We start from the raw sequence: 10,027 nt of genomic DNA, 5'->3' as shown, positions 1-10,027 counted from the left end.
ACAGATGAAGAAATATTTATGACACATTTTGCTTTCTCAATAAGCGCACACTCTGGTAAGCAAGACTAACACAGAAAAACACACACTTCAGTACAGTAGGTAAATTATGTGGTGGAAGTAAGAGCCAGGTAGTAGCTTGCACAGAAGGGCAGGATTACTCTTCTTGGATGGGACATGAAACATTTTTATGAAAGAAAAATTACTTAGCCATTCTCAAAAGTTGATCAGTATTGACCAGTTGGGCAAAGAGAATAGAGGTATTCTAGACATTCTAAATCAAATGACTAGAGTGCTTGGAATGAGAGAGTGGACTGCAAAGAGAATTCTGGAAAGTGAGTCTCAGGAAGGCCCAGTTCATGGTGGGCTTAGTGGATTTAATCTCCCAGTAGCAAGGAGATCACCACAATTTATGGAGAAAACAATACAAAAACTATAAGCTATGACCCATGCATTCAACAAGTTTACATTCCTGTTGGTGTAATGAAACTCACCCATGAGACAACCAGAGAGTAACACACACAATATAGAATTATAGCACGCACATCCTCTTCCTCCCCCCAGAAGTTGCTTATTCATAGTTCCCATTCAAGTCTTTGCCAGAGGGCTCTCTGGCCAGGGAGGCATGCTCAGTCTACATGTGGGAGAGTTCAGAAGTGCTGAGTGTTAGCTTTTGCCACTTCCCTTGCAGTGACCTTTAACTGATAAGGAATGGAAATCAGTCTATAAACATCTTAGTGTTGTCAGCTCTTAGTACGCCAATTCTGAAACATATTTTACACAATGTCTCAGAAAGTGCCCAGTGAGATTGAGCCCTGGTTTCTCGCAACAGTAACTCATTTATACATATTTTATCCATTTTCCTTCCTTCCTAGGATCCTTCTGAGGATCCGGCTCTTTTTCAGAACCCCAAACTAAGATAAAGATGAAGTACTAAATGATGTGTTACAGTCTCTATTGGCCCTTGGGACTGCCAGAGGAACCCATTCTGTCCTCCCTGTATCCTCCAAACAGTGTGGCTTACCCTTCTGTCCCCACAACCTTGCTCCGTATGTCACTCATTACTTTGCCCCTAGATACCTAGCAATCTATCTTCATAGCGTTGATGCTCCCCAGGAAATTCAGTCCGTAAAGCTCCCACTCCCATGCAAAGCTGCTTTTATTCTGGTATCTGCTAGGGAGGTGATTTGCTGCCTTTCAACTTTCAGATAAAGCCATCACATTTTGGGGGCACTGAGATCATTGCCAGTCACTGTAGCTTCCTAAATATTCATAAGGATAACAGCTGGAGCTTAGTGAACACATTTTTCCAGAGAGCGGTCATTTGGAATTCTCTGAGTAATGACAGCCTTAGTACTGGGATCAGCTATAAATGTATTTATCTAAACATCAAGGTCATGGAGCCACCGAGACTCAAGAAGAACATTTGAGCCTATTTCTCTGAAGCAAATATTAATGAACCGGATGTCTATTCTTGAGTCAGCTCACATTCCAATTATTATTAACTGCTTGCATCAGTAAACTTGAATTTAGCATGACACCTGTTGCAAAGAGGATCACTTTTCTTTATTCCTGTAACAACAATTTAAATCTCTAGGAGCAGTCAGTCTTTGACACTGAATCTATTTCTATAACAGCATTGACTGGAAAATCTTTTTGACATGATGGGGTAGAGAACTAAAACAAACAAAAAAAAATGGAATGTGACACATTTTCAAATGAATATCCAAAAGCTGGTAAGAATTATGGAAGTATGTATTAAAATGAAATTGAATAAATTAGTAGGTTATAAAATCAGTGTATACATATAAAAGTCAATAATTGGGAAGGTGGTTAAGTGGATACACACATTTATTAAAAAGTACATGTTGCTGCATGTAAATTATACCTTCATAGTATTGATTAAAATTAATAAACTTTATATATAGAAGCAATAGCAAGTTGGAAAATATAATGGAAGACCCCACTTAAAATAACAAATAATAAAACAAAATAAGTAAAATATAATACCTCATAGGAAACTTATTTTTAAAAACTCCAAAACCTATATGAGAGAAACTATAACACACTTCTGAGATACACAAAAATATACATGAATGGATAAAAAGATACCATATTCTGTTTAGGAAAATGTATTATTAGTAAGATGTCAATTCACCTTAATTTCTTAGTTCGCATTCTAACTGAATATTGAATAATATCAAAGAATTATTATTATTATTGGATGTGATAATGGTATTGCAATTATATTAAAAAGAATTAGTATCTTTTACTGATATATTTTGAAATATTTATGAATAAAATAATATGGTTATCTGGGTTTAGCTTTATAAAACTCCAGTGGTGGAAAGAGGGGAGAAGTGGTTGAAGATATAGATGAAATAAGATGACCATGTGTTGATAAATGTTGAACTGGGTGATGGTGTAAGGAGATTCATGATACTACCTCCTCTCCTTGTTTTCCTAGATGTTTCTAAATTTTCATGTCAAATAGTTAGATAAAGAAAGTGTAAAATAGCCTGTTTTTAAATAAATCAAGTTGTATTTACAGATATCACTATAATTTTTTATTTTTCCTCCTTATAATAGTTGATCAGACAAACTGTACCTCAAAAATACGATCAGTATTTCCCAAAACCAAAAGGAAAGGAAACAAAAGGGAAAGAAAGGGAAGAAAAGGAAGGGAGGAGTAAAAAGGGAAGGAAAGGAAGGATGAGGACGAGGAGGGAGGGAGAGAGGGAAGGAAAAACATTTATATGATAAGTCAGGTTGGAATATATTTCAGATTTTTCTGACTCTTATAGATTCACAGCGTACATTAGCCAGTGATCTTAACCAAGTGAATATCTGAACTATCCAGAGAGTGATATTTTTTCTCTTATTCCCTAGATCTGGGTGGGGCCCAGTCATAAAAGTTCCCCAGGTGATTCTAATGTACTTTTTGAGTGTGAGTCACTGTGAACATATCAAATGCCTAGAAAATGTCTTCAGTCAAGAAACTTACCTTTATATTTCCAAAACATGTGACTAAGGAATTCTTTTATTATATAACACTTATTAAGATCTCCCAGAACCAGGGGTCTGTAGTAGGCAGCAGAACACAAGCTCAGGCTTCCTTGAATGCTATCTAAACATCAGGAGCTTGAATTAGATTACCTCCAAGGTAATCTTTTGGTTGTAAGATTTGCAAACTGTAGGACGAGATCGCTAGGGGTAAAAATAACTAACTGTACATTTGTTGTTGTTGTTTAGTCGGTAAGTCATGTCCGACTCTTTGAGACCCCATGGACTGTAGCCTGCTAGGCTCCTCTCTCCATGGAATTCTCCAGGCAATAATACTGGAGTGAGTAGCAATTGCCTTCTCCAGAGGATCGTCCCGATCCAGGGATCAAACTCATGTCTCCTGTGTTGGCGGGCGGATTATTTACCACTGAGCCACCAGGGAAGCCCAACTCGTACCTTTATATTCAGCCAAATGATTCCCCCAATCAATAATATACTGATAAATTTAAATGTACTTTTAGTCCATATTTTTGAAAGCTTTGTATCTTCCAAAACTTCTCCCCTATTTCATCCCCCACCTTTCAGCTTAAATCTAAGTAAGATTAGGAAAGTCTTTCCAATGTCTTTTTCACTTTTTAGTGGAAGAAATAGAATTTATGGCACTACCTTGAAAAATAAGCTCTGCCAATAGGATATTTATAGCTTTCAAAAAGAAAAGTTTAAGAAAATAGCTTTTTATTGACCCTCCAATTAAAAAGCAAACATCAATGGGAGCAGAGCCCTTTGGGAATTAATCGTTGTTGCTAGGGTGACCAAACATTCTGGTTTGCCAGGGACTGAGCGGTTTCCCTGGACACAGGACTTTCAGTGCTAAAACGAGAACAATCTCAGACAACTCAGGACAGTTGCTGCCAACTGCTGTTTGAAAAGGATGGAGAAGGCGTGCACTTTTCCCCGCAGTTCGTTATGCAATTGCTTTTGTCTTCTGGACTTTTTCTACTCCTACCATCAGAGTGGATTCCTCTGGTTCAGTGTCATTCATTCCATTACTACCTTTTCTTGCTGTAGGAGTTAAAAGGCTGCATGGTTTTCAATTTTACTTCTATCCTCTCTGAGTTTTAATCTGTCATCCCATGGCAACAAGAGGCATAGAGAGCTGGAGAAATCATGCTTGGCTGATGTCCATTTACATGACAACTGTGCTACGTGTGGGTGGGGAGACAGGGCCGGGAGAGGCACACACTGAAGAACATGATGTTGACTGGGAGGCGCCTGACATAACTTTACTCATCATTGTGCAATAAGCCAGCTGGTACCCAATTTGCATTGTCCCTTACTGACTGGCTGATTGATTGATTGAAATAAGCACAAAACCAAAAGTTTATTTTAGATGCAATAAAAAGAAAAATCCTTACCCAATCCTCACTCCTAATTTATTCATTGTTTACTTGGTTCTAAGGGCATCCAGTAGTGATCACACTGGAAAGTTAATGCTTTTCTAGTGGTTTATGGCCACCATCCTAGCTAAGTTTATTGGATTGTAAAATCACCAGAGATGATAGATTACTGGTTAGAATTTTTATTGGTAAGTCACTGAGCCAGAAGTAGCAAGCGTTACACAGAATAACAAGTATGCCTCTGCTTTACAGGTAGCAATTTGTTGTTGTTGTTGTTGTTTTGGTTTAATTCTGGCTGGGTTTGGGTTTGTTTTTTTTTTTAATGTGCTGTGTGCTCAGTCGTGTCCAACGCTTCGTGACCCTATGGACTGTAGCCCGCCAGGCTCCTCTGTCCGTGGGATTCTCCAGGCAAGAATACTGGAGTGGGTTGCCATTTCCTTCTCCAGGGGATCTTCCCGACCTAGGGATTGAACCCAGGTCTCCTGTGTCTCCTGCATTACAGGCAGATTCTTCACCGCTGAGCCATCAAGGAAGCCCCCAAATATCACATTTATTATCTCCCAGTTTCTGTGAGTCAGGAATTCAGGCACAGTTTAACTGAGCCCTCTGGCTTAGGATCTCGCATAGGCTGCAGTCAAGATGTGGAAGGATTCACTTCCAAGCTCACCCATGTGATTGTTGGCAGGATTCAGTTTCTTGCGAGTGTTTGGACTGAGGGCCTCAATTGTTTGCTGGCTCTTGACTGGAAGCCACTAGGAATCCCTTGTCACATCAATCTCACCAACATGGCAGCTTGCTTCATCAAAACAAGCTAACAAGAAGAAATTCAAAATCTTGGAACTACCATGGAAGCCTCATCCCATCACCATATTCTGTTTGTTAGAGGTGAATCACTAGGTTCAGTTCACGCTCTAGGAGAGCAGATGGGTGTGAATACTAAGAAACAGTGATTGTGGAGTGGGGGAGGGGGAGCATCTTAGAGTAGATGCTTCCATTTAGCATAGCAAAGCAAAACTGGTTGACTGAAATGCCTCTGAAGCCTTGGTTGGATTCCTGGCATTGCAATATAGTAGCTATATGGTCTTGAAAAAGTTATTTAAACTCTCTAAGCCTCAGTTTCCCCATCTGTTAATTCAGAATAATAACAGTACTTAGCTCTCAGGGTGGCTTTGAGGGTTAAATTCAAATGAAATGACCTAGGTATACCTATGGCTGATTTCATGTTGATGTTTGGCAGAAACCAACACAGTACTGTAAAGCAATTATCCTTCAATTGAAAAAAAAAATAAATTTAATTATAAATGCACTTACTTATATACATGTTTAATATGGTGCCTGGCATGAGGTAGGTACTCTGAAATGTTCCTTGTCTTAGCTAGGGTTTCCTAGCAGCACCCTGAGAAGCAGGCTGATGGGTTAGGGATCAGGGGAGGAGAGGCAGTCAAGCCAGGGTGATACCTTAACCAAAATCCTGTAAAGGTTAACTTCAGCATGATCCTACAGAGGAACTCTCAGTGTGAGTTAGCCTTCCAAGTGGTATCTTCTTGAGGTCAGGTAGCTGTGCTTTCATACGCTTATGCTTGATGTCTGCTGGTCAACACTCACCCACTTCAGGGTAGAGTGGTAGCCCTCTGGCCTGTGGACAAAGTGACTCTGGTAGCCTGAGGGCAGCTCGCTAAAGAAGAGCCCAAAGACAGGTGCTGGCCTGGCAATTCCAGGAACACTGCCATCGGTGGATGGAGACCACAGAGTAGTCAAGTGGCAAAAGGAATCTGGGTAGAGCACAGATACCATCCAACCTATCACCCAATTGAAAAATGGAGCTTCCAGTCTGAGCAGGGGGGTAAACCAAGTTCACAGAAAACTGTAATTAGATACCTAATGTAATTGTTGCTATAATTGAAGTTTCAGATAGGGTCTTGGCAGAATTTTCAACCAGATTTTTACAAGAGAGTGTAGAAGGCATCCATCCAAAATGATATTGAATATGGGTCAAAATTTTAACAAGCAGAGATGAGGGAGGTGGTATGAACAAAGGCATGGAGATAGGGAATATGGGGACAGATTTAAGGAGCAAGTAATTCCATTGTCTTATAGCATATAGTAGGAATAAAGAGGGGGGGGAACCAAGCATGGAATGGGTTGGGGATAGATCGCAAAGAAGCTTGAATGTGGGGATAATAAATTTGTACTTGGAAGTGGAGAGCCATTAAAGGTTTTCAAACAAGTAGTCTATCATCACTCTGCTTTAGGAAATTAATTTGACTTTACTGAATGTCATGGATTAGAGCAAGAAAGGAAGGTAGAGGGAGAGAAATTAGAAGCTTGTTACAAAAGCAACATGAGTGATTGTAAGGATTTGGAGCAGAGTAGTGAGGATGGAATAGGGCAGATGCAGATGTCTCAGAGTCAGAGAGCTTCCAGATTTAGCAATTGACTGGATAAAATGAGGAACAAAGGCTTCCAAGCTTTGGGAAAGGCGACAATTTGTGGGAGAATGTATGAATTTAACTAGGGGCCTGTTGAGACACTGTTGGGTTATGCAGGGAGTGATGTCCTTCAGAAAGCTGTGAACATAGGGATAGAACTTGAGGAAATCACTGAATTAAGAGATACGGGTTTGGCAGATGAAAGCATGGACATGGATGAACTCATGGTTCAAAAGTGAGATAAAACTAATGACCAGTGGCAGTCTTGGAAAGCATTTAGGAAAAAGAGGATAAAGAAAATCAGTGCAGAATACAGAGAAGGAGCAGTCTGAAGTAGAATAAAGAGACTTCAGTGTCATAAAAGTCAGGAGAAGAGAGAGGCTCAAAGAGAAGAACATGGAAAAAATGGAGAGAGATGGAGAGGAAGAGGGAGGAGACAGCAGTGGGGTTGACAATTATCAATTCATCTGTAACATTAGTGAGTGGTCTCAGTGGGGCAGTACAAATGGAGTCCACATGTCAAAGGGATAAGCAATGAGCAGGTTATGAGAGTTAATTCAAGAAGTTTGATTGCTGTGAGTTTGGTAGCTTGTGGGAGGTAGGTTCTAATTCATTTTCATACAAGATAAAGCTAAAAATGTAAGCAAGGAGGAAAGACAATAAAACAAGAGCAGTTAAAAAATAGATCGATGGAATCAGATCCAAAATATCACCAGAAGAAACTGAGGTCAAGAGAATATACGTATTCAGAGAAATAACTCATTACAGCTCCCTGTGGTTGATGTGGTTGTCATCTCACCCCCTACCCAACCCCACGCAATCTCATTCCCTTTAAACTTTGAATCTTTCAAATTGTTACTCAAATCATGTCTCTAGTAAAGTGTCTAATTTCAGATGAAGCTTGCCATTTGAGAGGGTAATTTGCAAAAGATGACTCTATCAGGGTGAGGAAGACAGAATGCATGACTAGCAGGGAAAGCTCACAAATCCACCCACCACACTCATCATTATGGAGGCGAGCAATTACCCTAGAACAAAATGCAATTTCCACGTCTCATTTTTGGCTTCCGTGTTAACTAAAGGTTATACCAACACACAGATAAAATAGCCTTCAATTGAACTTCATGTACCCAATGACTGAAGATAAGGATCTGGGGACAAGTCAAAGGCTCTAAATAGAACCCCAAATGAAAGGATCTCAAAACCAGTCCCTATATGACTTTCATCTTCAAGACATTTTGTTTTGTTTGTTGTTGTAGTAGAGTTAGTGGTAGAGGCGGTGTTAGTGACCTCTGAAAACCATGCAGAGCCATGCTGCACTCTGTAGGCACTTTCCTGCTTCTACATTTGTATGTACCATGGTTAAAAACTTGGAATTAATTTAGCCATATCGTATGTGAACAAGACAGTTTCTTTTCACCAATCTGAAGCCCATAAGGAAAAAAAAAAAAAAACTCAGAATGAAACAATGCAACAAGAAAAAAATTCACATACAGAAATCAAGAAAACATTGCTGAAATTAAAAAACCTTTGCCTATGCATAAGGGAATGGCCTGACATATCCTAGGACATTTTGATACTGAATGAGCATGCTAGTTATTAATCTCTCATCTCCAAACATACCCTTCTTTTATATTCTACTTGGTGATTCTGGGGCAAACTACATTTTTCACTTGCAAGCTGGTTTCTTGTGCAGTTCAGTTCAGTCACTCATTTGTGTCCAACTCTTTGCAACCACATGGGCTGCAGCACGCCAGGCTTCCCTGTCCATCACCAGCTCCTGGAGCTTTCCCAGTTTCTTGTTAGGCTCTACCAATATTGGAAGGCAGAGAGAGGGAACATGCTTCCTTCTCTTTGTATGATACTCCCCATAAGCACAGAACCAGCAAAGGTGCTTTATCAATTCCTGTCTCCAGCTTCTTTTGATATTTCCATGACTGACTGGTCCTGCCCCTTGGAGATAGCAGCAGCAGCCAGAAATGCACACTCCTCAGAGGTCTGAGGTTCAATTCTGCAGGGTCTCTTCAAGCTCTGGAGGTAGCAACACCAGCCAGGTAGCACCCCATCCTCGGGAACTGAAGTCCCTCTCTCTAAACTTCTAGGTTCTGATCACCTCTTCCCTTTATTTTTTCCAGTCTTAGAAGTGATAGTTGTTTGCCACACGTATTACTCTGGGTTCCCTCAGTGTGTTCTTTCAGCCCTCTGACAGCCATGTGAAGTTTCCTATATTAAATCTCCTCTGTTGAAATACCTAGCAGGATGTCTTTTAATGATAGCACCCTGGCTGATAGAAGGAGCAAGAACGAAACATATTCTAGTAAAGTTCCCAGACTTCAGAAACAAAGTGTCCTGTGGGCAGTAAAACATAAAGACAAAACTACCTACAAGGAAAAAAACAAGGTTGACTTCTGACTTCTGCACAATAATATTCAACCCTGCTGCTGCTACTGCTGCTAAGTCGCTTCAGTCGTGTCCGACTCTTAGCGACCCCATGGACTGCAGCCTACCAGGCTCCTCCACCCATGGGATTTTCCAGGCAAGAGTACTAGAAGATAGCAAATACACCAATGCTTATAAACTTCTAAGGGGGAAAAAAAAGAGTCCTAAAACATAACTATCTAAAATGTTGTTCAAGTATAGAGCCAACAGAAAAATATTTTTAGACACACAATTCAGGAAATATATTACTTTGAAATATTCTTGATGAAACTAAAATAAAACATTTTCTCAAAAGATGGAAACATTTGGCAATAGGAACTGGCAATGGGCAATAGGAACTGGCAATAGGCATTCAGTTCAGTTCAGTTCAGTCGCTCAGTCATGTCTGACTCTTTGCAACCCCATCCACTTCTCTTAAATATATGCCTAACACTCAAGTAAGATGATAGACTGCAAATGTCATAAAATATGACAATAAGCCAAAAAATTATTAACAAAACTCAAGAAGTAGAGAAGATATTTTTCTAAAATTCAGGAAACCTGCAAAACTTTTAACTCTCATAAATTAAAAATTTTGTCAGATTTTCTACATAAACACATTGTCTGCTCTAATTATAGATTTTCCTTTTTTCGATTATCATACATTAATTTTTTCCTTGTTTTATTGTACTAGCTAGGATGTCCAGTACAATTGAATAGAAGTGGTGATAGAAGGACCCTTTGTCTCCCCTGCCCCTTCACCTTTCGGATCTTAATGGAAAT

This window comes from Ovis canadensis, chromosome X (genome assembly GCF_042477335.2).
Source record: "Ovis canadensis isolate MfBH-ARS-UI-01 breed Bighorn chromosome X, ARS-UI_OviCan_v2, whole genome shotgun sequence".
NCBI classification, from domain to species: domain Eukaryota; kingdom Metazoa; phylum Chordata; class Mammalia; order Artiodactyla; family Bovidae; genus Ovis; species Ovis canadensis.
The sequence above is the reverse complement of the archived record's forward strand: the minus strand, read 5'-3'. Positions refer to the sequence as shown.